Genomic DNA, 27254 nt, shown 5'->3' with positions numbered 1-27254 from the left:
AGCGCAAATATCTTTCCAAGGACTCAGAAAGCTGCCAGCCCCTGTGTCAAACAGAGATGATTTTCAGAGAACGCAATTGGGTGTTTCCTTGGCGGTACAACTATTCATTCCTGAATCACTCCAGTAAATTAAATTGTCTCTTCCCATTCCCCCACAACCGTTCCTTCTGGTTGATGGGATTGGAAGGATCTGAACACATAATACAGGGGCTGAGCCTTGGGAACAGCCACACTGGGACAGACTGTGACAAAACAGAGCAGGAAGCATATCCTTCCTCCGATATGTTCTTCATTTTCAGTACAAGCTCGGCTAAGCTGCCATTCAGCAGTTGTAGGAAGAGATATATCATCGGAAGAAGCTGAGCCAAATATTTGATTTGGATGATTATGCTGCAGGTGTCTCATCAGAACTGCAGTGCCTGGATTACTAATTATTTCTCCTCCACCTAGTGCCTCTTGCAGGGAACACAGAGCAAGCAGGAGTCATGAGAGATGGCTCTAATAAATGAGGCCCTGGATGCCTGATGCCAGGAACTAGTTGGAGAAACAGAAGCTGCAAACACAATACAAGCACTGGGCAGAAAAGAGGGTGTGTCCCATCAAGGGGTTAGCCTGGAAGAAGAGGTAAGAGGAGCTCTCTGTGGCCACCTTGCTTGGCTCAAAGGACAACAGCCATCATTTATAAAGTTGAGCCCAAAATGGATGCGCTTGCCCATAAACTCCTCATGCAGGCACTTGAATGCCATTCAGAATATGTCAATTTTCACATACCATTTAGTGTCTGGTGGCATCAAAGAGCTAACATAGAGTTCCAAATCACCAAAAACTACTATACTATAGCAATAATTCCCCACCTGTTGTCATTTTGCACCACATTAAGGGCATTCATGTTCACTATTTTGTTTCAATTTCCTGAAAAATTAGGAGATATTTAATTATCTCAATTTTGACTAGAGATAATTACAAAGGCTTAGTGAGGGTAAGAGATTTCTGTAAGATTAGGACCTGGGCTAGGTCCTTCTGAACTCAAGACCAGTGCCTTTCCCATTTGCTCTCTTGCTTCTCTCAAACTGTAAGATTCTCTTAGCTCATTTGTTTAGCATTTGTTTAGTATAAGAGGTGAGGATGAGGAGGTTGATTTCCACCAAGCCAGTGAGCTTCCAGCTTTTGAGTCTGCATTAGTTCTTTCAGATCTCTCTTTTTCTGATATGGTCATATACATGTGAATGAAAACAAAGCATTCACTGCTTCTGAATAAATGTTAAATACAATCTACATATTGTTAATTTCCAATAATATATCGTTAGCCCATATTTCTTCTTAAGATTCACATGCATATATTTAGCTATCTACTAGATTTATCTCCTATATAGGCAGTGACTCTAAAGCTGCAAGCATCCTTTGTCCCCAGGCCCCCAAACTGTCTCTCTCCTTTTCTGGAGGTTCATGAGGTTGCCACCAACCAACTTTCTCAAGACAGAAAACTGTTATCATCTTTATTCTTTCCTGGCCATTACCTTACCTTTTACATCTTAATGGAAGGGTCTGCTTCATGGAAGTGTGATTAGAGCACTAATCACAAGGTCCTATGCTAAGAAGGGCCTCAAGTTTGGGATTCAGGCCCCTGCCGTTGCTATTTTAAAATTCTTAGTATTTATTATTTTTTTGAACTTGTGTTTCATAAGAGAAGTCTCGTACAATAGTGGAGTAGTTTGGATGGGGTCATGGAGTGAAAAAAACACCCACCCACTGAACTGTAGAACTAGGCCATGGGTCTATGAGTGTCTCCACATTCTCCCTGCAACTATCTCCCTGCAAATATGGATGTGGGAAAATGACATTAAACAGTAAATAAAACACACTGTAACAGATGAGAGAGACTACAGAAAAAAGGACAAAGTTTGTCCACTATTTAAACAAGGGATCCACCATTTTCATTTTTCACTGGGTCCCACAGATTATGTACTTGCTTGGTTCACCACTGATGAAGCTTTAATGATTCTAACTAACAAATAAAACCCTGAATATATTGAACATCTTGAATCTATTTCCTTTCAATCTTATTGACACTTGTCTAGTTCAGGGAATTACTCTCTTTCACTGAAATTATTACAGCAGCCAGCCTCCTCTCTAGTCTTCTGCCTGGGTATCCCAGCTCCAGTGTTCTCTTCTCAGGATGTGGTCAGAGTCATCTTCCTAAATAGCGGCTCTTATTCTTTCACCACTGTGAAATGACCTCAACCTCATCCCAAGTAGCTCTCTATTGTTCTTGGGATAAATGTCAAGCAAGGCTTAAGGAAGTTCATAATAAGTTGTTTGTTACCTGTTGTGGTTCATTTAATGTCAACATGGTTAGGTCATAGTACCCAGACATTTGCAAACACCAGTCTAGATGTCACAGTGAAATTATTTATTGGATGAGATTAATATTTTAATCAGCAGAAATCAAATAAAGCAGATTGTGCTTTATTAAGTAGGTGGACCTCATCTAATCAGTTGAAGAGAAAAAGACTTGTGTCTCTTGGAGAAGAAGGAATCCTGACTCCAGGCTGTCTTCAGACCCTAGCTGCATTATACATCAGCTACTTTGGGTGTCTGGCTTGCATGGCAATTCTACCGAATCTGGGCTTGCCAGTCTCCATATCAGGTGAGCTAGTGTCTTAGAATCTCCCTCTCCATCTTCCTTTCTCTCTCTCCCCCTCTTTCTCTCCCCTTCCTCTTTCCCACCTTTCAAAATCCTTGAAAGTATCAAATTTCCTCAAAATTTTTCTCACCTCTAGATATTTGCCATTTTGTTTTTATGAAAGGCATGCTCTTCCACATTATTCTCCATCTTATTAATACTTCCTTCCAATTCAGAGCCGCAGGTCTCTCTTAAATTCCCCCAGTCACTAGGTGTAGCACACTCTCTTCTGATGCTCCACTGTAATTAACCGTTTTCTGACTCTCTCTATCTGTGGATTCTAGGTGTTGTAAAGATAGGGACACATGTCTATTTTGTTTTTGTTAAGAATTTTTTCCCAACATGAAACTATCTGGCTCATAGTATGAACACTTGGATGAATGAACAGAATGAATAAATGAATCAATTAAAAGGCACACCACTTTGTATCATTACAAAGACTGACAATTTCATGTAGCAGGTGATGTTAACATGGTCCCTAGAAACTAAGCTGTCATAGACTCTTCTTATTAGGTTTTGTTTTCAGGTGATATTGGCAGCCTTGATGATGTTAGTTTAAATTTCAAACTGATAAAAAAAAATAAATGCATCCCGCACAAATTGCCTTATCTCTTTTAAGGCCTGAGGCTAGATGTGAAGCAACATTAAAGGATTAGGTTGTATTTGATGGTCTGTAAGGGATATCATTAATGATTAAGAATCAAACCTCCAACGGTTCTCTTTGTGCCTAGAGTACTCCATTATGGATCAAAGGAAATTCACAAAACACAAACAAATAATCATAATTTCTGGGAAGATAAAGAGATTCATAAACCTAGGAACCGGAGACTCTGAAGCACTAGGTTTAGTACCTGTTTTCATCCTTGAGAAGTCTGGAACTCAGTCAGCTCTTTCCTTATGATGAAAGAATCACCAATGCCAGCAGGGGTCAGCGGCTCTTATCAATCCCCAATATGCCAATGACAGCTGCTTCGGTCATTCCCAGGGGTGACGTGTGTAGGATGACAGTGCCACAGATTCTAAATACAAAGAGGGAATGGTGATAAGGCATTGTTTCTTTATCTGGCAGGCATTTTCTTAAGAATTATTGACTCACAGTACCAGGTCATTGATGAAGATCCATGGACCCATTAGCAATAGAGCTTCTCTCTAAAATCCGTTCTTTTGGACCAAAGATGGGGGTTTTAGGCATCTTAAAGTTTGTCCCTGATCTTGCATTCCAGATGAAATGTGCGGTAGCCCCTTTATCCGCTTAGAATACTTTGCAGTACCCCCAGGGAATATGAAAACATAGATAATTCCAAACCTTATAGACACACTATTTTTTCTTAAACATTCATACCTGTGATAAAGTTTAATTTTTGAATTAATCACAATAAAATATTAACAGCAGCAACAGTATAAAATAGGGCAATTGTAATACTATACTGTAATAAAAGTTACATGAATGTGACCTCTTTTTCAAAATATCTCACTGTACAAAATATGTTCAGATTGCTGTCAACTATGGGTAACTAAAAGCATGGAAAGTGAAGCTATGGATAAGGGGTGCCGCTGTAGTGTGAGATGGTATGGTCTGTGGCTTGGGGATGATGCAAGGTTACCTTCAGTTCAATAGCGACACCTTTCCTCCTCCCATCTGCCACTGTCTGTGACTGCCCAACTCTCGCTTGGTAATAGATAGGTTTGCTACTTCTGCTGATGGAGCTGCAAAGGCAATCACCCCCTCTCTGAGACCCCAGCCTCCCTCCCCACCCATACTTCACCCCACAGGCTGTCTGGCAGAGGCAGGGGGCAGGATGCACAGCGTAATAAATTCCATCCACTGCTGAGCTGAGGGATAACAGATGGATAGGTTTCCTCATGCAATTTCCACTTCGCTTGGTTTGGGTATAAAATAGCAGAAGGGTGGTTTCTTCTTGTGCAATTTCAAACATATAAAGCCAGAGGGAGAATTTGCAAGACTGGGAGGAAAGGGCGGAACTTGACTGTCCTTTAGAGAACGCTGAGTGAAGAGGATGCCTGGCCATCTTGAGAAGGATGCAGGCTTTTACTTGAGGCTGGATAGGAGTCGATTCTGTCATCCAAAGCTGCCTGCTCACCCCTACCAGGCATGGCAAAGGAAATGATCATGGGGAGGCCAGACAGTCTGCTGTTCATGTTGTTAAAGTGTTATGGTGATTGCAGTACAAATTCTCAGGGTGGGAAAAAGGTATAATGACAGATTGTGTGATTATACCCATACTTATAATTAAGCTGTTACAATACAGACAAGCGCCTGCTCTCTAATGTCACCAACAGAAACCTCTTTGCTTGGAAAGGAAAGTGACTCACTCTGGCAATTAGAAGGAGTTCCCTACAGGACTTCATTTTCAAACCTTATGAGCACTCTGGTAGGAAGATATGTGGCTGGCTTGAAATGTGAGGGGAATGTGCTGGAGATCCAGGAGCAACCACCTGATCTCCAAGAATGGGATGAGGTATTGGTTAGGGAGGAATCGTTACCGTCACAAATAATTTCTTTGCAATGCACAAAGGACTTGGCTCCTGCAAATCACTTTATCGTGGTGTTTATATGTCACCCTGTGGGGCAAGTTGAATCTGAGGCTTCCATTTTAAGGGAGAGAGGTGGGGAGAGAGGGATGAGAGAGTGAATACTTGCAGCAGGCAACAGAGCAAGTTGGTGTCCAGCTGGGACTCTGGCCACCTGTCAACATGGCTACTTCCACTGATTGTCACTTGCCTGGTGGCAAAGTGGGTGGTTTCTGCCTGAGTAGTCAGAAAAATCCCAGCTGGGCCTATGTTGGATCTTTCCACTCTTTGAACGTTTTTCCCTTCCATGAGTGTCAAAGTTACTCATTTTCTTTCGTTTTTTTTTTTTTTTTTTTTTTTTCATATACTTGTCTGCCTCTACCCACTCTTCTTTAATTACCGGGTCTCATTTATTTTACTCTGGCAGCCATCTTTTCTGCTAGATATTGCTGCAAGGGAGTCGATCGTTCTCAGAAGCAAATGTGTACTATGGGCTTCTATTAATAATGGTAATAATGCGATTGAGGTACAAACCCTTCAGTGATGAATGCATTCCCATGTAGCAAGCAGTTGCTCTGGGATTTGCACACAGAACCCCTCCTTCTCCTGTTTGTGTGAACTTGCAGATGATTTTCGTTTGGAGGAGGATTCATTAGGAGGGAATTATCTGGAGTTCATTGGTGGTTTCTTGCAGGTCAAAGTCATGCAATCTTTCTGTGTACTATTTCCTTATCTGCAAATCCAAGCAATACCTATCCGCTTTCAGAGAGGCATCTTGAAGACTAATTAGTTAATGATAGTTGTGAAGTTTTGAAGATTCAATACGAACAGCACAGATTAACTGTATCATATTCACAGAGCAATAATTTTTAGGTGCTAATGTTTGAGGAAGCAGTCTTGAATTATCCCTAGAAATACACAGAGCATATTATTAATACTTCTGAATTTTAAGAAATGACCACTTTGTTGAAATATTGAGTGGGGGGCAGATAGTGGCAGTCTTATAACACAGACTAGAGAGTCAATGGGGAAAATATCAAAGTGAAAGCAGACACACAAGAAACCTCAGGGTGGCCATTTCTCTAAACTCCTGGGAAACACAGAGTGCCCAGTGTCCCTTCCCTCATCTGGTGAAAGTTGCATCCCTTTTTGTGGGAACCACCTCTCCCCTCCTAATTCTAACTTGGGTAGGGATGGTCTGGGACTCACACCTAACTAATCAGTAAATATCTTGGCCAAAGTGATTTGTTCAGGGGCTGCTGTGTGACATGAGACCCCAGAGGAAACCTGAGCAGTTGAAACTGTTGGAAACAGAACTTCTAGTGCAATGGGAGGCACAGGGGAAATTGTGCGGTTAGAGAAGGAAAGGTTACATAAGAGTGAGACAAACCCATAGCAAAGGAAATAGTTAAGAAGTGAGTTCTGCTATAAACTCATTTGAGCACTGAATTCTGTTGTGTCTGGACTTTCAATCACACTCGTCAATACTTTCTTAAAAGCAAAATTTAAGTTAGTGTTGAGCTGGGATTTTGCTTGCTGGCAACCGTAGGAGTCTGAACTAATTTAATTCTCATCAATCGTTTGCGTGGACGTTTACTTGCAAATTAAAGATGGCTGAAGCTGAGTGATCCTTGAGCTCCCTTTCTCCCTTACTTCTCTTTCCCATGAAATCCTGCTCCTGGGAACTGTCATTTCAGGAGAGAACGTCCTCACTGTCTGCCTACTGTGTGCAAGGTACAAGGAGAGATACAAAGAAAAGAGGATGTGGGCCTTGTTATTAAAAAGTAATTCATATGTTTATTAGGAGCATATAACATGCATTAAAAGCATAATGGTATGCATTAAAAGGGGTCTGTAACACAACATAGTTTAGGGTTTTCAGAAATAAGAATGATAACAAATGTTTGGGAGAAGGATTACAAAAGCAATGGAATCCAAGCAGAGACATAAACACTTTGAGAGGACAGTGGAATCTGAGATCAGGGGAAAAAACATTCCAGCTAAGGGACAGTGGGAAGGCATGGGAGTCCTGGACAGGGACTGGTGGGATGGCGGATGGAATATAAGCTTCCTGAAAGTCAATCTGGGAAAATTTAGTGCAGATTGTGGCTAGTTTTGTTGTCAGCCTGGGATTTTGATTATCCTTGAAGAGTTGGGCATCTGTGAAATCTTATTGCCTGGGAAGAAAGATAATTACATCTGTGCATGGACTATAGGAGGGAAGTGATGATAGTCTTTGGACACTATTGCAAAAGTCCAGGTAGGAGATAATGAGGTAATCAATTGATTACCAAGGATTTGAAAAAGAGGCTGGGATGAGTAGCAAAGATACTGTGAAAATAGAGTGACTAACTTTAGCCAGTGGATGTGGAATTGGATTGGATGTGAAAACAAAGGAACTTCCTGGTTTTTAATCTGGATTTTGGAAAAGTGTCACACCATGAATAAAATTAAGAAACAGAGGAGGTGCGGTCTTTGGGTGAGATTGATTTGTCTTTTTAAATCTCCCAGAATTCCCTTCCCTGTATGATTTTGGGTGAATGTTGATCCCACTGTGGCAGCTGTGGGCCTTGTCACTGATCTGCGAGCTTGCCTTGCTGGTGAGGGGCCAAACCTACATACCAGCTCCTCCCGTACCTGCCCCATCTCCTCCTGCAGCTTTTTCAATCCGTGGGCCAAGTACAAATGCTTCTCTTGAGTAGGGCACAACTCCTGCTGCCAATGACCCATGGCAGCAGTTGGAGGGGGTAAGAGACTGGCGTGGGTTCTCGCTTATCTTCAGGGCCATCCTTTCCCTGACCCTGCCCAGCTTTCCCTTCTAACTGCCTATCAGACCTCCAGGAAAACAGGCTCAACACAAGACCAGAAACGAGGGTGTTGCAGACTCTGCTGCCAGCTCCTGTGAGAGCAGAAGTTTGCATGGCCATGCTACACCTTTATTCTATACTCTTGTGGTGGCGCTGCTTTTCTGATAAACGCTTATAGACTTGGTGGGGTCAGGGGATAGTAATGCATTCTCTTTATTCCTGTGGAACTTGAGATTTTGGTAGCATGCTGGAGTGAAATATAGATCACAGACAGTTGGAATGATGGGGATGGATTTTGAGAAGGCAGCTGGGGCTGGAGAGAGAAACCAGACAGAGATGAAGCCACACAGAGATGATCATCCAAGCTGGGGCAGCAGAGGAAGCTGTGGAGGCACAGAGTGTAGATGCAGAAGAAGGACAAAGACAGAAATTTGGGCAGTGCCTAACTGTCAGTTAGAAGAAGAAAGAAGAGCCGGGGGAGCAGCTTGCACTTAAGAAACAGGTGATTGGGACTGAGGAGAACACTTATAAAACTGAAAAGTAGGGCCTCCCCGGTGGCGCAGTGGTTGAGCGCTGGGCTGTGAAGCTCCCCGCAGTCTCTGCAGCGCCAGTTCGATTCCTGGCCGCTGCCGGCGAGGGTCCTACGTAGTGCACAGACCTCTCCTGCTGTACCCAGTGCTTGTATAAATAAATAAATCTTAAAAAAAAACCTTAAAAAAACTGAGAAGTAAAGGCTCCTGGAGGAGGCATAAAATTATAATATGGACCACCGGGTACTTTCTTTTCTCTATTGTTGAACGTAACATTATATGGAAAAACTTTGGCATTATTTCATTCAAATCTCATTTTACTGGAGAAAGAGTAGAGGCCCTTTGAGAACATTCTTGAGAACCTGAAGCTAGTTTGGGGCAGACCTGGAAAGAGAGCCCAGGCCTTCTGCTTGTAGTTGAATGATCTTACTACTGTACTATTCTTCCTCCTCTTGTTTACCAGGTTGCTAGACTCATTGAGACGATATTGAAAAATATTGAGTCCTCAGGAGGGAAGATTTAATATTAATGTTGACATAAATTTCAATATTACTTTGTCTTTAAGGTGCAGGAAGCATTTTGCATAAATGATTCTTCTCTGAAGAGTCGTCTACCACAGGTAGACAGCAAATATTTTTTTTCTTCTTTTACAAACAGAGAAACTGAGTCATGCTCTGGTAACTTTCTTTGCACGATAACTCCAGTACCATGAATATAAGTGCATCGCAAAACTTTTGGCAAATGAGGTTGCCTGAGCATCACTAACATTTCCATGCATGACAGCTATTTTTTGAAATAAACAACCCACTCTACCTACAATTGTAATGATAATAGAATAATTTTGTTAAACCTGATTTTTTACCTTATACTAATAATTCATGTACCAAATTCATATTTTTTAAAAAAGATTTATTTATTTATGCATGCAAGAACTGAGGTGTAGCCAGAGGTACAGGGGGTGATGAGAGGATTCATCAGAGTGAGTGGGGAGCAGTACAGGCAGATCTACTGAAATACACTGCTGAGGGGAGCAGTTTGTGAGACAGAAGAGGTCTGCTGCACCATGTGGGTTGCTGCCTGGCTGGCCAGGGATGGAACTCCTGCTGCAGTGCCTGACGATAGCTTGGTAGTGCTGTGCTTAACACCTGTGCCACCAGGGAGGCCCCCAAATTCATATTTTTACATTATTATATATACCGGGAGCCTAGTAGGTATCCAAGAAATGTTCTTGACAAATACTCTCAGGGGTGTTTCTTTCTTTTTTTTTTTAAACATTTTTTTTTTAAAAGATTAATTTATTTATTTATACAAGCACTGGGTACAGTCAGAAGCGCAGGAGGGTGAGAGAATTCACCAGAGCCAGAACAGGGAGCAGAGCAGGCAGAAGGACTGAAGCACACTGCTGAGGGGAGCAGAGGGCGGCAGGAGAGGTCTGCGCATCATGTGGGACCCTCCTCCAGTGGCCGGGGAGCAGCCAGGGATCGAACCTGCGCTGCAGAGGCTGCGGGCAGCTTCGCAACCTAGCGCTCAATAGCTGCGCCACCGGGGAGGCCCAGGGGTATTTCTTCACATATATAATATACAGACATAGGAATAATCCCCATTTAAGAGCATTTCTTTACATCCTTTCCTCTTAGCTTCAACAGCCTTCCCCCAGCTCCTGCACACATACAAACAGACTAGAATGTTGGCAAAGCAACAGTTGACCGAACTGACTTTCATCTCTGGGGCAAAGATTTGGATATTTGGTTAAAAATTGCTCACTCATGCATGGTGGTGTATCAGCAGGGATGAAATGAACCTAGAAGAGCTGGAGGTGCCACGAGGCAATAAAGAGCGCCCAGTGGATACCAACCTGAGGTGAACCTGGGTTTCATTACCATGGGCCAAGAGCCACATCCATTTCTCCTGATTGTTTTTTGTTTATCAGGCTATCAAGGGATTTAGGAGAAAAAACATGTATAAAGGTCCCACACTGTCCCAGGTACTTTGCTATATTTACCAGGTAGTATATACAAGATTTCCTTCCCTAGCGTCTCTGCAGGCCTATTATCTAATGACCGTCTGTCTGTCTGCCTGTCTGTCTATCATCTACCTACTTAACAATGATAGAAGGCAGTTTTCAAAAATGTAAAAGTGTAGTGAGAAATGTACACCAAAGTTCGGTCAGGAGGTGGAGGCATGGATACAAAGGCATTACTGTGCCTCTCAGCCAGCACAAACTGGAAGCCCATCAACAAAGACAGGCCACCTCTTCGTGGCTCTATCGATTTCTTTTCTCACTTGCTGAGTTTACTGCTGTTCCATGGATCACAGCACAAGTGTCCCAGAACACAGCGTGTTGCTGGGAGGGGAGGGTCATAATCACCCCTGACTGGCTGGTCCCTTCCTCTCTCTCCCCGCCTTTGTGTGTGCAGTTCAGGCTGCCTTTTGTCATTCTTGCCAGTGGACTTTTCAAAAGCAAGAATCTTGCTTCCTTTGGCCACTCGGCGAGTGTACAGTATATTTGATGTCTGGAACATCAAACAAATGCTTGTGCTCACAGTGCAGAAATAATCCCAGACAAAAGACGACGATGGCCATGTGGAGAATACGAAAGAGGTGGGGCTGGGAAATTACCAGTCAAGGCAAAGAAGAGGCTGTTTCACCAACCCAGTTCACCCGTGAGAAATAGGAAGCATGAGGCTGGGGGAATCTGCTCAGAGCACTGCCCAGCTCCGCTGGAGAGTGACAGGACAGGAAGTGGTGTCTCCCCCTGAATCCTTAGCTGCGCCGCATGATCTTCTTTGCAGTCAGGGTCACACTCAGTCTCTACATGTCCCTGAACTTGGGCATGGCCAGTTAGTTGTGCTCATACTTATGCATCCCCACTGGGGCAGAAACGGATCCTGGTCTAGCTTCTGATGTCACAGCCAGGCTGCTGGGCATCTGGGGAAGTAGGGCTAAGGAAGCAGAGTTCAGTCTTCTCAGTTCCTTCTTTCTCCATTCCTCAGGCTCCCAGAAAGGCACGGTGTTGACCGGAAGCTGTGGGATTTCCTCTCAGCATCTGGTTTCTCTCTCCCACCCCCCTCTGCTTGTCCTTTTCCCTGCAGGCAGCTGGTTGAGTGACTCAGCCATGAGTTAAGGGGGGAATTAATTGGAGGAGGAGGGCAGAAGAGCCAATGCAGGGAAAACTGTGCAAATCAAAGGGGTTATCTCCCCAGAGGGCTGCTGCTGGTGGGACCCAGTCATGCTCACCAGGTAATTCAAGTTCACCTTGTGGGAAGAAAAATAGGAGTTTTAAGGGCTTTGTAAGAAGAGGGGAGGGGAGAGAGAGATTGGGGGGAAAAGAGGAGGGGGGAGAGAGAGAGAGAGAGAGAGAGAGGTGCAAATCCAAATGTCGATGTGTAGACATAGTGAGGAGAGCCTGCTGCCTGACAGGGTGATTTATTGGATTCTTCCAGTTAATCACTGCCGGCCTGTGGCCAAACGGATCTCCAGCAAAGCTGAAAGGCAGCCGAGGGAAACAGGCTTATAAGCATAAAGCCGCATAATGGTGTTCAATGAAGTGTGAGACTTTTAGTTCAGTCTCGCTGAGCCGGCCGCACCGCCGGAATGTCAAAGAGGGATTGTGGGTGGAAAAATTATGGATTTAAACTGCTAGCTGTAAATGAGGTCAATATGTCTGGTTCATAAACAGTCCGAGCCTATTCCAAGAATGCAGTGAGGGGGAAAATTAGCGTGAAGCCAACACTGTAGACAAACCTCATTGAGATATAATTGCAGCTATAAATACAAGCGAAAAGCTTACCGAGTGCAATAAAATACAGACACGCTTTTTTATTCCCCCTTCTTCTTCCTTCTTTGAATCTATGCATTTGTTAAGGGTTGTGCATCCCTAATGCCCGCCTTCATCTCTCCCCCCTCTCCTAGTGACACCCAGTGTTGCAATTAATTGAGTGTTCTTGATCTCCCATTCCATTTTATTCAGGCAAGATTGGAAAAAATCAAAAGAGCACATCTAAAGCATTTTCTTCCCTTTTGCTTTTCTATTTGAATCAGGTTGAAAAGTGAGGAAAAAAAAAAGCAACGCTTATTTTTCGTGAAGGGGAAAAATCTAAGTAAAAAAGGCTTTTTAAACTAATACATCTGTTAGATCATTTGAATCTCAATTTAATGAAGGGACATCAAAGGCACCCACAGGATCCTAGGGTGGGGATTCTTTAAAGATACCTGGTCTTGGCTCATAAATCATTGACTCAAAATTAATTTTCTTCTTCTTGTCCTCCTCCTCCACCCGCTCTTCCTCTTTTCTTTCCCTTTTCTCAACTCCAAAGATTCTCATTACTGTATTTTGTACTCGAACTCAAAGGACAGAGGACAGACATTAGCAAACTTGCTTGGCCCGGTTTAAAAGCCGATACAGTAATAAATTGAAGTCTAATAGCTTTGGTCAGGCTGTCTCTCCCCCTAAACCAATTGATTTAAATGGCAGTAATTTGACCAGCGAGGCTAGTCCTGTTTAAATTAAACGCATTAATATAATAGCACAAGTCCTGAATGATACCCATCTGCAGAAAAGCCTCCACTGGTCAGTAGTTTCTTAACTGCCAGGGGATGTCCTGAAACACCCACTGACGTACAAACAGGAGTAACAGATTACACCCAGGACCCCAGAAAGCCTCCTGACAGAGCAGGATATGAATGAAATGCTGTGAGTATACATATTCAAAGCCAGTGAGGAACTGATCTGAAGTTTTCAAGGGAAATAACCTTGGTTATTAGTAACAGGGAAAGGTTAATTGTATTAATAACAGCAAGCAGTGTTCCTGAGGGGAAAGCCCTCAGCAGCCTTCTCTTCCTCCCTCCTGTCTCACTAAAGAGGCATTTTTCCTCTTTAACCATTCACTCTAGACCTCACGGCCCAGAAGGACAAAAAAAGATTTCGTGTAAGCAGAGAATTTGATCTTCACAGCTGAAGGTATATGCGTGCGTGTGTTTCAGCACTGGTGTTCAAGGCGATGTCCCTGCCGCGTCCACGTTTGGTTCAGTCAGTTTACATTAAGGTGTTCCAGCGGGTGGAATTTAGACTGGGGAATCAGGAATGCAGCTGCCTTTTCATCACCAAGTCTGAGTCATTGTTTAAGCCTGAGCAAATTGTCTGCCATCTGTTCAAAGGGGAGAGATGCTTCCTAAGCAGACCAGAAAGAGCTTGAACTAGGGAGCTATGGAATTGTGGGGACTTCAGTAATTACATGTATCCGAAGGGTGACAGTAAAAAATAATGCCACATGCATTCACAGGTGGCCGATGGAAGCAGTCTAATTACTTTGTGGGTCCACTCTGAACCCAGCACTTCAGGAGCAGGGAGGAGCCAGCATGGATCTGACAGCAGGGCTTGGGGCTAGGGATCAGGAGTCTGTCTCTGTCGTTAATCAGCTGTGCAGCCATGGACAAGAGCCATCATCTGAATTTGTTTCCTTTTTGAAATAAAAAGAAGAGGAAATATTTGTTCTGCATTCCTCAAAGATTATTGCTGAAATCAAATGAATGTATGGAAAGTACTTGGTGATATACATGTACACTTATATATATAATAATATTAAACATATATGGGATATTATCAGATATATTAGTTGTACTAATAATACAATTATTAGTTTTACCAGCAAAGCAGTTACCAATAACTACAGTTGACCCTTGGAAAACACAGGTTTGAAGTGCCCGGCTCCACTTACATTAGAATGTTCTTGTAAAGAGACAATGTAAATTTCTGGGTGTGATAGAGTATAGTATCTGTAAATAAAGTTTTTCCTCCTTATGATTATCTTAATAACATTTTCTCTTCTCTAGCTTACTTTATTGTAAGAATATAGCATTTAACACATATAACATACTAAATATGTATTATATTATCAGCAAGACATCTAGTCAACAGAAGGCTCTTAATAGTTAAGTTTTGGGGGAGTCAAATTAGAGGATTTTTGACTGTGCAGGGGCCAGTGTCCCTAATCCCCATGTTCTTCAAGTGCCAACTGTATATGAATTTTTTAGGGAAAATTGCATAAATTCATGCAATCTTTATTGAGACACAATGATAGGTCTTCCACCTATTCTACTGCATTTATTCCTCAGGCATTCATGTGGTGCAAATATTATGATCTTCCACTTTATAGATGAGGAAACATGAGCTGAGAGAATTTGGGTCATGGTTCTCTGTGGCTTAATAAATAGCAGAAATAGAATTCAAATCTAATACTTCTACATTCTGTGTTAATCATCTTTGAGGATACATGGTGCTCCCATTTCTCAGAATTGTCACCCTATTTCTTTAGTCAACTATTTTTGTTTAAGCCAGTGAAACTCAATCCTGAAAGCACACTAATAATTGTATTATTAGTACAACATGAAAATTACAAATATTTTTATTTGTATATTTGTTTATTTTTAATAATGCTGTTCAGGATTTGAGAGTTCTGTGTTAGGCCCTGGTAGAGAAACACAGGTTTTGCCTACAGGGAGAGGAAGAGCTAGAACGACTGTCAGTCTGGTCCTTCCAAACTTTGTGTGTTATTCTGTATAATTAAAACACACACACACACACACACACATGCGCACACACACATACAGAGTTTATGAACAAGGAACTGTGTGGATTTCCATGACTCAATCCTTAAACAGCAAAACAGGATAACTGCAGTCCTTCCTACTATGTCTGCCTTCCCTTATCACTGCTCTGCTAAATAGACAATATTGTTAATTCTCTTAATTGATCTTTCTCTGAGAAATATCGGATGAAGAACACCAGTAATCTAATCGCTTGATGCCTCAGGTTTATAGCTTAAGTCATACAGATTCTAGGAGGTGGGCAGAATACATATTTTAATCCATATTTTGCAAGTAATGAAATGGGAAATACGTGACTTGCCCACAATCACAGAGCTAAAATGCATTACAGGGTCACTTTCATTATTAAACAAATACTCCTGTATGCCAACCATTTTTCTGAGCCCTGGGACATCTGCTGGCATGGAACTCACAGTTTTGTTGGAGAAGGCAAAGAATGAGGCAATCACTCATGTGTAATATGTGAAGGGTACAAAGTTCTACGAAAAGACAAAGTAGGATGGATTTAGAGATGATAGGGAATGATGAAAGATGCTCTTTCTTTTCTTTTAGGGAGGGAGGTTGTTTCTGATGACATTTATTCCAGACCTGAAGAAAATGAGGGAAGTTGCCTAGGGAATTGCATGTGCAAAACCCCTGAAGCGTGGTTGTGCTTGTCTGTTTAGGGGTTTCAAATGAAGTTTCTTAATGTATGTCCTACATTCTTTCAGTTATTCAGTATACTCAAGATGAACATTGTATATCCTGGCACATGGTATCTTCTCGTCATTTTATTCCATGCCTATAATCTAAGCATATTAGCAAGTATTTTAAGGGGAAAAATAGAAGAGTATACTTCTTTCTCCCTACCCATGAAGGCTTTCTGGGAAGGAAAAAGGATAGAGAAAAATAACTCACATGTTCTGGAATGGCCATGGCTCTGGGGAAAGAAGCCATTTTGCTTCTTTCCTCTCAGGCCCTCGAAACATGCACACATTATAAAAACAGAAGATTTTTCTTACTTTTATGAGCTTTTCTCATGGGTAGATTGGTTTGTTATGGAGCCAGTACAGGGGTTTGAAAGCCACAGACACCCTTACTTCACAGCCAATTCTTGGCCACAGCCAAGATCTGGGCTCTGCCCTTTGAGGAGTCATGGAAATGTCATCTATAAAGTAATGGAAATATAGAAAGTTTCACAATGCTTTTGGGTCAGTTCCCACTGCCCAGGACTGCCATCTCTATCAAAAAAGAGAACCACTGTTGTTTTGGAACCCATTTTTTAACTCCCAACCACAGTCACATGTAAGCCAAAATGCTAAACCAAAAGCTAGAAAGTAAAGAGCATGTAGGATGACTGTAAAAATAGTAAAAATGTAATTGGATTATGGGTCACTTTTCCCTTCCAGTTTAACAGAGCTAGGGATCTCTTGATGACTTGAGGCTTTCTTGAAAAGTTTATTATTTTTTTGTTTCAATAATAAAAGGGAAGATTTTCTTGATATCTTCTTCAGATTGATTGTTTGTGTATAGGAAGGCTACTGACTTTTGTGTGTTGATTTTGTATCCTGATACTTTACTAAACTGATTGTTTAGTTTGACTAGTTTTTCTGTGGAGTTTTTGGTGTTTTCTGTATATTATCATATCATCTGTGAATAGTGATAGTTTTACTTCTTCCTTCCCTATTTGGATTTCTTGTATGTCGTTCTCTTGTCTTATTGCTCTGGCAGGACTTCCAGTATTATATTGAAAAGTAGTGGTAAGAGTGGACATCCTTGTCTTGTTCCAGATCTTAATGGAAATGCTTTCAACTTTTCACCATTGAGAATGATATTGGCTATGGGCTTGTCATACACGGCCTTTATGATGTTGAGGTATGTTCCTTGTGTCCTGAGAGTTTCAAGGGCCTTTATCATAAATGGGTGTTGTACTTTGTAAAAAGCTCTCTCAGCATCTATTGATATTATCATATGGTTTTTATATTTCTTTTTGTTGATGTGTTGGATTACATTGATTGATTTTGTATGTTGAATCATCCTTGTGTCCCAGGAATAAATGCTACTTGGTCGTGGTGATTTATCTTATAGATACATTGTTGGATTCTGTTAGCTAAATTTTTATTGAGGGTTTTTGCATCAGTGTTCATTAGAGATATTGGCCTATAGTTTTATTTTTGTGTTGTGTGGTTTTGGTATTAATGTAATATTGGCTTCATAGAACATGTTTGGTATTATCCCTTCCTTCTCAATTTTTTGGAAGAGTTTGTGAAGGATAGGTACTGGTTCGTTTCTGAATGTTTGGTAGAATTCATTTGTATATCCACCCTGTCCTGGCCTTTTGTTTTGGGGGATGGTTTTGATTACCATTTCAATTTCACTGCCATAAAATATATAGAAGGAAATATAGACAAAACACTACATGCCATACAACTCAGTAACATCTTTAAAGACACATCACCCAAAGCAGTGATAGTGAAGGCAAAGATAAACAGCTGGGACTACATCAAATTAAAGAGCTTCTGCACAGCAAAAGAGACAGTAATCAAAACAAAGAGACATCCAACGGATTGGGAGAAAATTTTTGCACACAACAGTAATGATAAAGGACTGATCACAAAAATCTACAAAGAGCTGATGAGACTCAACAAAAGCAAAGTAAACAATCCAGTCAAAAAATGGACAGAAGAGCTAAAAAGAAACTGCTCCAAAGAGGAAATGCAAATGGCCAACAGGCATATGAAAAAATGTTCAATATCACTTGCAATCAGGGAAATGCAAATCAAAACTACAATGAGATACCATCTTACACCAGTGAGAATGGCACATATTAAAAAAACTAACAACAAAATTTGGCGAGGATGTGGAGAAAAAGAAACTCTCCTGCACTGTTGGTGGGAGTGCAAACTGGTCCAACCACTATGGAGAGCTGTGTGGAGATTTCTGGACCTACTAAACATAGAGCTTCCATATGATCCAGCAATTCCACTCCTAGGTATTTATCCAGAGGACACAGAATCATTAATTCAAAAGAACACCTGCACCCCTATGTTTATAGCAGCACTATTTACAATAGGTAAGCTATGGAAACAGCCCAAATGCCCCAAAATAGATGACTGGATCCAGAAGAGGTGGTACATATACACCATGGAATATTACTCAGCATTCAAAAAAGATAAACTCATGCAATTTGCAGCAACATGGATGGAGCTGGAAGGGATCATGCTCAGCGAAATAAGCCAGAAAGAAAAAGAAAAATACCAGATGGTCTCACTCATAGCAGGAATTTAGAAAACCTAAATAAGGGACCAGGAAAAAGACTAATTATAATAAAGTAAAAATCAAAATCAACAAGCAATTATAAACCAGAGACACACTACTGGAAAGAGGGGGAGAAGGGAGTAGGATCAAAACAAGGGTGGTGGGAATTGTATGGGGACTATAACCACGATAAAAATGCATACATTGTGCAAAAATGAAAAACGATGTAAAAATTCTATAAAATAAAAAAATTAAAATAAAAAAAAGAAAAGTTTATTATGCCCCACCTTAAAGGCCTAACACCAGGGTTACAATGAGTATTTGTAAATATTTGTTTGGAAAATCTTGTTTACTAGTGGAGATGAAGTACATATTTCTACCAAGAAATGATAGTTTAAGAAACTGTGCTGTATGTGGATCTTAAAATAAAATCTACAGGTGTGGTTTTGTAAGATATACAAGTCCACTGTTCCATGACCCAGGTACTTTCCTTCTCTGGAACAAAATTGCAAAATTGTTGGTTACACACTGCCCAGTTTTAAAGAACTCATTTGGTAAAAGAAATAATCTGAAAAAGTCCTCAATAACTTGATTTACAAGCTTCTGACATTGAAAACTCCACATATCCTCTATCACACTTTCCTGAAAAATTGATCAGAAAGAAATTATCAGGAAAGAGAATTCCTAAATTTCTAACTGCTGCCCTAGTCTGTTCTTACACTCTACAACTTCAGCCGCTATTTAAGCCAATAGCCCTGAAGACATATAGCTAGACTCTGTCCTTTAGCTTCCCTGCAATTCCTCAATGCGTCTTTCTTTCATTCCACCTCACGTGCAGAGGGCTGGCATGATCACATGCCTTAATTCTCAGTATACTCGCCTGGCATGGGCATGTGGGTCCCTCTTATCTTTTATCCCTCCTTTTACCCACAGCCCATGCCTTTTCTCCTGTCCCTCCTCATTAGGCAATCATTCTCAACATTTTAATACACATCACTTTATACCAATTCCAGTATGTTTTTGTAAGAGAGGTGTTGCTTTCTCTACAGATTTAAAGCTTATGTAAATAACATAAATAGGTATATCACTAGCAATTTTCTTTTTTTTTTTACTCAGCACCATTTAAAATAATTATAACTTTACTTGTTGAGCAGTTTCACACTACAGAAAAAGTGGGAGGAAAAAATACAAAGATTTCCTACATACTGACCCTCCATTCCTCCAACACCATATTTCAGGTTCTCCTATTATTAACAACAAAAAGGTTAATACATTTATTTTTATAATTGATAAGCCACAATCAAAGTTAATAGCCAAAGCCAAAAGTTGACATTTGGGTTCAATTTTGGTGTTGTGCATTCCATGGGTTTCAACAAATAAAAAGTGAGGTGTATCTACTACTGGTAGCAAACAGATACTCATGGCCCTAAAGTCCCTTATGCTCTGCCTGTTCATTTCTGTCTCTCTAGTCCCTGGCAACCATTGGTCTTTTCACTTTATCCATAGTCTTCTTTGTCCAGAATGTCATATACTTGGAATAACATGGTTATTACATATTAGTAATATAGTGATATATAGCTTTTTAAAATTGACTTCTTTCCCTTAGCAATATGTATTTAAGTTTGTGCCATGTCATTTCATGGTTTGATAGCATATTTCCTTTTAGCACAGGGTAATCTCATTGTATGGATATACCACCGTTTGTTTATCCATTCTTCTATTGGAGGACATTGATTGCTTCCAAGTTTTGGCAATTATGAGTAAAGCTGTTGGAAACATTTTTGCTCAGGTTTTAGTGAGGATCTTGTAATTTTTTTATCCTCTTTACCCATTTTTATTTTTTAATTAATTAATTAATTTTAAAATAAATTTTATTTTTATATTTCCCATACAATTGCAACCCCCTTATTTTGACCCCAATCCCTCCCCTCCCCACCCCCCACCCCCCATATAGTGTCTCTGGTTCATAGTTTTTGTTGATTTTGATTGTCACTTTCTTATAGTTTTTCATTTTCCTGGTCCCTTATTTAAGTTTTCTAGATTCCTGCTATGAGTGAGGCCATCCGGTATTTTTCTTTTTCTTTCTGGCTTATTTCGCTGAGCATGATCCCTTCCAGCGCCATCCATGTTGCTGCAAATTGCCTGTGTTTATCTTTTTTGAATGCTGAGTAATATTCCATGGTATATATGTACCACCTCTTCTGGATCCAGTCATCTATTTTTGGGCATTTGGGTTGTTTCCAAAGCTTAGCTATTGTAAACAGTGCTGCTATAAATATAGGGGTGCAGGTGCTCTTTGGAATTGATGTTTCTGTGTCCTTTGGGTAAATACCTAGGAGTGGAATTGCTGGATCATATGGAAGCTCTATGTTTAGTAGGTCCAGAAATCTCCACACAGCTCTCCATAGTGGTTGGACCAGTTTGCACTCCCACCAACAGTGCAGGAGAGTTTCTTTTTCTCCACATCCTCGCCAACATTTGTTGTTGCTAGTTTTTTTAATATGTGCCTTTCTCACTGGTGTAGGATGGTATCTCATGGTAGTTTTGATTTGCATTTCCCTGATTGCAAGTGATATTGAACATTTTTTCATATGCCTGTTGGCCATTTGCACTTCCTCTTCAGAGAAGTTTCTTTTTAGCTCTTCTGCCCATTTCTTGACTGGATTATTTTCTTTGTTGTTGTTGAGTCTCATCAGCTCTTTGCAGATTTTTGTGATCAGTCCTTTATCATTAGTGTTGTGTGCAAAAATGTTTCTCCCAGTCGGTGGGGTTTCTCTTTGCTTTTGTTATTGTCTCTTTTGCTGTGCAGAAGCTCTTTAATTTGATGTAGTCCCAGCTGTTTATCTTTGCCTTCGCTATCACTGCTTTGGGTGATGTGTCTGTAAAGATGTCTTTGATGTGCATATCACGTAGTGTTTCGCCTATATTTCCTTCTATGTATTTTATGGTTTCAGGTCTTATGTCTAGTTCTTTAAACCATTTTGAGTTGGTTTTTTGTGCATGGTGTGAGGTAGTGGTCAAGCTTCATTCTTTTGCATGTAGCGGCCCAGTTTTCCCAGCACCATTTATTGAACAAATTTTCTTTGCTCCAATGCATAGTCTTTGCTCCTTTGTCAAAGATTAGTTGACCATCAATCTGTGGGTTTATTTCTGGATTTTCTATTCAATTCCATTGGTCTGTGTATCTGTTCTTGTTCCAATACCATGCAGTTTTGATGATTATGGCTTTGTAGTATAGTTTGAAGTCTGGGAGTGTGATGCCTCCATACCTCCATGCCCTTCTTTTTTTTTTTTTTTCAGGAGAGCTTTGGCTATTCAGGGTTTTTGGTGATTCCATATGAATTTCATCAATAATTGTTCTATTTCTTTGAAGAATGACATTGAAATTTTTATTGGAATAGCATTGAATCTGTATATTGCTTTTGGTAGGATGGCCATTTTAATAATGTTTATTCTTCCAATCCATGAGCAGGGGATGTCTTTCCATTTCTTTGTGTCTTCTTCTATTTCTTTTAACAGTGTTTTATAGTTTTCTTTGTATAGGTCCTTTACCTCTTTTGTTGGATTTATGAGGGTCTTGTATTTTTAAGATTTATCCAAGTTGTTATTTGTACAGTCAATGTACAAACATAAATGTAGCTATTCTATCCTCGCTAGGACTGTCTTGTATATGCCCACTACACTTTATTTCCAAGTTTATCACTAGGAATATGTTGCCATGATCATGTCCATGTGTCCTCATGACCTCATGTCCCTGGATAAGAATACACACACACACACACACACACACACACGTACCTGGGAGTAGAATGTATACCTGGACTTACATACATATATTTTTGTTTAAGTAGTATGAAATCCAAGACCTATACATTGTCACCTATACCTCCATTGGCCAGCTAATTTGCATCATTCTTATGGGTGTAAAAAGGTACTTCATTGTTTTCTCAATCTGCACTTCTCTGATTACTAAGTTTGGATTCATTAACATTTTGAGCTCTGTCTTCTCTAAATTGCATATTTATGTCCTTTCAAGGTCTATTTTCTCTCTGGACAAAGTGTTCTTATGGCTGTTTAGTGAGTCATATTCTCTGGAGTGGGGTAATAGGCCTTACTCTCTAGAGTGGGGTAATAGGCCCTAAGCAATTCTTTTTCTCCCATCACACACAAAAATGCTTTCACATTTTTCCAATGCCTAGTTGTTGTTCTATGCCAAGAAGATGAATGCTGTTTTCCCACATGGCAGACCCAAATTCCTCAAAAACGATGATAAAAGCACCCAGAAAGCATATACAGAGTTTGGTACATTATAGCATCAATTTTATAGAAAAAGGGCTTATCATGACAACAGGAGAGTATGCACTGAATTCTTATTAATTAGAAATGACCAGCACAGCAAGAGTTTCAAACAGAAACTAAGAAACTAATCCACTACAGTGGATTATGTATACGGGCTTTTGTCTACCAAAAACCCAAATCTACACATTGCACATCATTGGGCTTCCAAGGGGCTGATTTGCAGAGTAAAGGCACTTTCAGTTTTACTTTGCTGATTAGTTACTACTGTGGCTGAAGAAATAAATAGAATTATTGACAACTGTTTTTTACAACTCAATATTATATTAAAATTATGTTAATTTAAAACATTTATATTATATTATTTAATTAGATAATTTATATTATTTATAGTATATTAATTAAATGAGTTTATGCATGTCATTCATCGATGCTGTGATGTTCTTCGTGTATTTTTTACTCCAGGATGTGGCTTATGTTTTGCAGAAGTTTTTCCCTGTCAAAATTTTGAACAAGGTGTGGTCTTTTTAGTAGAAGATGAAAAAGGCATGTTCAGAAACTAAATGAATGAATGTGGTAAAGGCTTGATTTTCGTTCCATGGAAAGATTTGCTTTCTAATAGAAGTATCTTGAAAAAGTTAAACACTCTTTTTTTTTTTTTTTTTTAAATAGAGGCATGTTTATTTATTTATTTATTTGCTTGTTTGTTTGTTTTGTTTATACATGCACTGGGTACAGTCAGAAGCGCGGGAGGGTGAGAGAATTCACCAGAGCCAGAGCGGGGAGCAGAGCAGGCAGAAGGACCGAAGTACACTGCTGAGGGGAGCAGCGGGCGGCAGGAGAGGTCTGCGCACCATGTGGGACCCTCCTCAGGTGGCCGGGGAGCAGCCGGGGATCGAACCGGCTCCGTGGAGGCTGCGGGCAGCTTCGCAACCCAGCGCTCAACCGCTGCGCCACCGGGGAGGCCCCAAAAGTTAAACACTCTTTAAAACCCAAAGCCACTAACATCGGAATGAGGGGTTTGGAGTGATCAGAGGTATTGGGGATATTTTGAATAGGGGTAATTAGCCAAACATCATTCAAATGATACCTTTTAAGAAATCACCAATGTTATCACTCCTGATTCAGAAAAGGGCTTACTATGCCTGAACTTGGTCTGAGATAGTGACATAAATATCTATTCTCACAGTTTAATAAGGAAAATAGACAGAATTGACATATTATGATACAGTTTGACAGGTCTTGCTCATGAGATATATGCAGTGCTATTGGAAGCTAGAGATAGGAAATATCTTTCCCTAGAAATATCCAGGAGGCTTCCTGGAGGAGGTGGCTTTTAAGCTGGATCTTAGAAATTATTTAGAAAGTGGACAGTAAGTAATAAAGGGGATGGGAAACTAAGGTACCATGGAGAAATCTTGGTGCTATGTATTACCAATAGAGGCAGAAATGACCTGCCAAATTCCCCAAGATATCATCTTGCTAAAATAGTTAAAGATACGAGGGGGGTATCCCATTCAATCATACCTACTCCTTTACATTCATGTCACCCCTTTCAAGGACAGAGTCTTCTTTTCATTCTTAGGTTGTCTTGGTACATGTCTGCGTTGTGACAATCAAGGTTGATTGTCTTGGATTAGTTATACTGTGGAGCTTAATTTTCCTTTTGAGCTGTTAACCATTCCAAATGTGCTTGAGTCTGTGATTAGTTTTGCTGAGGAGATTTTCTGTTTGGGAACGTGGGTAGCTTTTCAACCCTGCTTTTCTGGCAGCATTATGCAGATTTAATAAGAACTCTGGTTATAGGAAATTTTGGAAGACAAAGAGATGTTAAACCAATATTATGCTAGTATTTATTACCTCTCAGCATATTCTGAGCAATGAAGGAGAAACAGCTTGCACCTAAGAGGTCAGAGTTAACAAAGAAACGACCAAGTGTGTTTAATTATAAAGCTTGACTTTCCCTCTTTGGGCACCACGCCTTTTTAATCTTCAGTAAGGAAAGAAGGGAGCTAATAGGGAAAGGCCAATCTCTTCTCTCTCTGACTTATCTGTGAGACCATTTCATCATATTCTTGAACAAATGAATACTTTTTACTTTTGACATTTGCAAAGCAAAGGTGGTAGTTCCAATTATCGGGTTCTAAAAAAGGGATTTGGCATGGGCACAATGGATATCTACAAATTTATTGCAAGTATAGTGATGTGCATCCAAAAAGAATCATAAGAAATACTAAGACAGAAGGAAAGGTATTTGAGCATGACAGCCAGGAAAGCTGGCTTCCAGTTTTGGATAGATAACTGGTTTGTGAGCGTGAACCTCCAAGGACCTCAGATCTCCTGGCTGTGAAATGAAAGTGGAGTAGATGAATTCTTCCTTTTTTGAAACCTCACATTATGGGTTGATGTGAACTGTACTGTGCAATCCAAGTTTTTAAGTGAAATTCTCATCTGTGATATTATTATTTGTCCAATGTCTCCTGTCCTTCCTTTCCTGCTAAGAGAAAGCTATTTTTTTTGTTTTTGGAGAGCAAGGTATAGCATTGCATCCCACATTAAGAGAGATCATCACTTTTTTAACATCCTTTGCAAATAGGTTTGGCCATAGGACACACTGCTGGCTAAGGGGAGGGACCCAAGAAAAAGTTTACTAGAAGGTTCTGTGAAGATTTGCTTTTCCTGATAAAATGAATGACCATTCTCCTTCCTGCCTTGAATTAGGACAGGAACTGCTGTAGCTATCTTGTGGCTGGGAGATAAAATCGTGTTGTACTGGACATCCCCAAGCAGTCACATATCTCATATAAAAACATAAACAAACCCTCCCTATTTATTTAATTCACTCCCTGTTCCTTTTCTGCAGCCTTTCCCTTTTGGGCCTTAGGGTCCAAAATATACAATCCCAGTAAGTTGAAACTAGCCTCTTCACAATGAGGATACTCATTTCAAACGCTAAACATTTAGATTTTAGTCCTGTTGCTCTATCATCTTTACAGTAGCTTTTCTTTTAAACACAGTCATGCGTTGCTAAACGATGAGGATACAGGCAATTTTGTCACTGTGTTGATCACTGGACGTGGCCTCTTGTTGGCAACAGTAGCAGTAAGTTTTGTCTGCTCAGGGGCTGTGATGAGCCAAGCAACATGGGATGAAATCAAGCACAAGGGAAATGATGCGATCAAGAGACCCGGTAAACATGAAATGTGGATGCTACATGCAATGCCATGACAGTTGCGATGTCTCTAGAAAATAGAAATTTTAAGCCCACCAGAGTATATGTGGTTCATTGCTGGCCAAAAAGTCATGACATGGTGCATGACTGTGTTTAAAAGGGGAATGTCAGACTATCTCAAGGCATCCATTACCCTGTGCTCCTTTTGATTGTATGGTCAAGATCAACTTAAAGCTGAGACGGGTACAGGATATCTGGGGTTAAACATGATATAGAAATGTTATCTTGATCCAGTTTCAGTTCTCTTTTTCTACCGTTACTCTTTAGAATCTCATTTTTCCACAGGAGGGTAAGACACAGTACTCCTAGAAATTCAGTAATCCCTCTGTCCCCCTAAATGCTTATCTCATTAAAGCATATAGAGCAGTGGAGTCACAGGTATCTACATGGGAAGGTCTCCCCCCCCTTTAATGGCTGTGTTTTCTTTCAGTTCTCTTTCAGTAATATCCTGCAGGTGATAACTTATGTCTAGATAAGCCAGCTTGGAATCTATAAATTAATAAGGACTTATTTATAGGTTTATTCACACTGACTAAGACTGTAAGACTATAGATAACACCAAATCATGTATATCTTTTTTGTTGGAAACAGTTAAGAATCAGCATTTTGATACAAACTGACATGCATGTTTTATATGCAAGTGCACACACACACACTCACACACACTCACACACACACATCCTACACTTACTTGCCCATAAATACCTTTTGAGTTTATTTTTATCAGAGACACTGATATGGGGAAGGTGGCACCAAAGGGGGAGAGATAACTACTACTCCACTAGAATTGAAATTATCACTGCTTTCTTGTCAATGAAGCAAGTACACAACACTACACCCCATCAGCAGCCATGGTTCATCGCCTTATGTTTCATTACAGCCACAGTTGAGAGGAATCCACACTCTGGGTGTACAGTAGTGGTGTAGGGGAAAACGCTGCATTCCTGCTTAGCACATCTGCACATCTTAGATGTGCATCCCAACCCTCCCAAGCACACAGCCGCTCACATGGAAGCCCTTGATGTATGAGCTATCAATACTCAATGTGTTTACAGAGAGATCCCCAACTGGGATCTCCTGCTGGAGGAAATACTAGATATGATACAGCACACAATACATTTCAATTAAAGCAGAGAGGAGTTGCTACTTCGTAGAGTGCAATAAGAGGCTAGAAGATGTGTGTTGAATGCGGAATTTGAGGATAAAACTGTTGGTAATATTAGATAGTAGCTTTTCCAGTATTTAATAACTTGGAAGAGAGCACACTGCATTCACCTTCTGACCCAAAACATTGTATTCCAAATCTAGGTGATAAGGGTTAAACAATAGACT

General features: G+C 40.4%; 1 long non-coding RNA gene across 4 annotated transcripts in view; it reads left to right on the top strand.

The window, feature by feature from the left end:
- The first annotated feature begins 10248 nt into the window (after positions 1-10248).
- Positions 10249-27254, top strand: part of LOC119232459 (uncharacterized) — a 115727-nt gene continuing 98721 nt past the window's right edge. For 3 of the 4 annotated variants that reach the window (XR_008549438.1, XR_008549437.1, XR_008549439.1), the window contains exons 1-2: positions 10249-10411; positions 13445-13511. This is a non-coding gene — a long non-coding RNA (uncharacterized LOC119232459). The remainder of the gene's footprint in view (positions 10412-13444; positions 13512-27254) is intronic. The other variant, XR_008549440.1, reaches the window with a different exon arrangement.

The sequence above is a fragment of the Talpa occidentalis genome, unplaced genomic scaffold (assembly GCF_014898055.3).
Source record: "Talpa occidentalis isolate TD23 unplaced genomic scaffold, MPIMG_talOcc4v2.1 talOcc4.7, whole genome shotgun sequence".
Lineage (NCBI taxonomy): Eukaryota > Metazoa > Chordata > Mammalia > Eulipotyphla > Talpidae > Talpa > Talpa occidentalis.
Note: the sequence above shows the minus strand (reverse complement) of the source record. Positions and strands in the feature narration are given on the sequence as shown.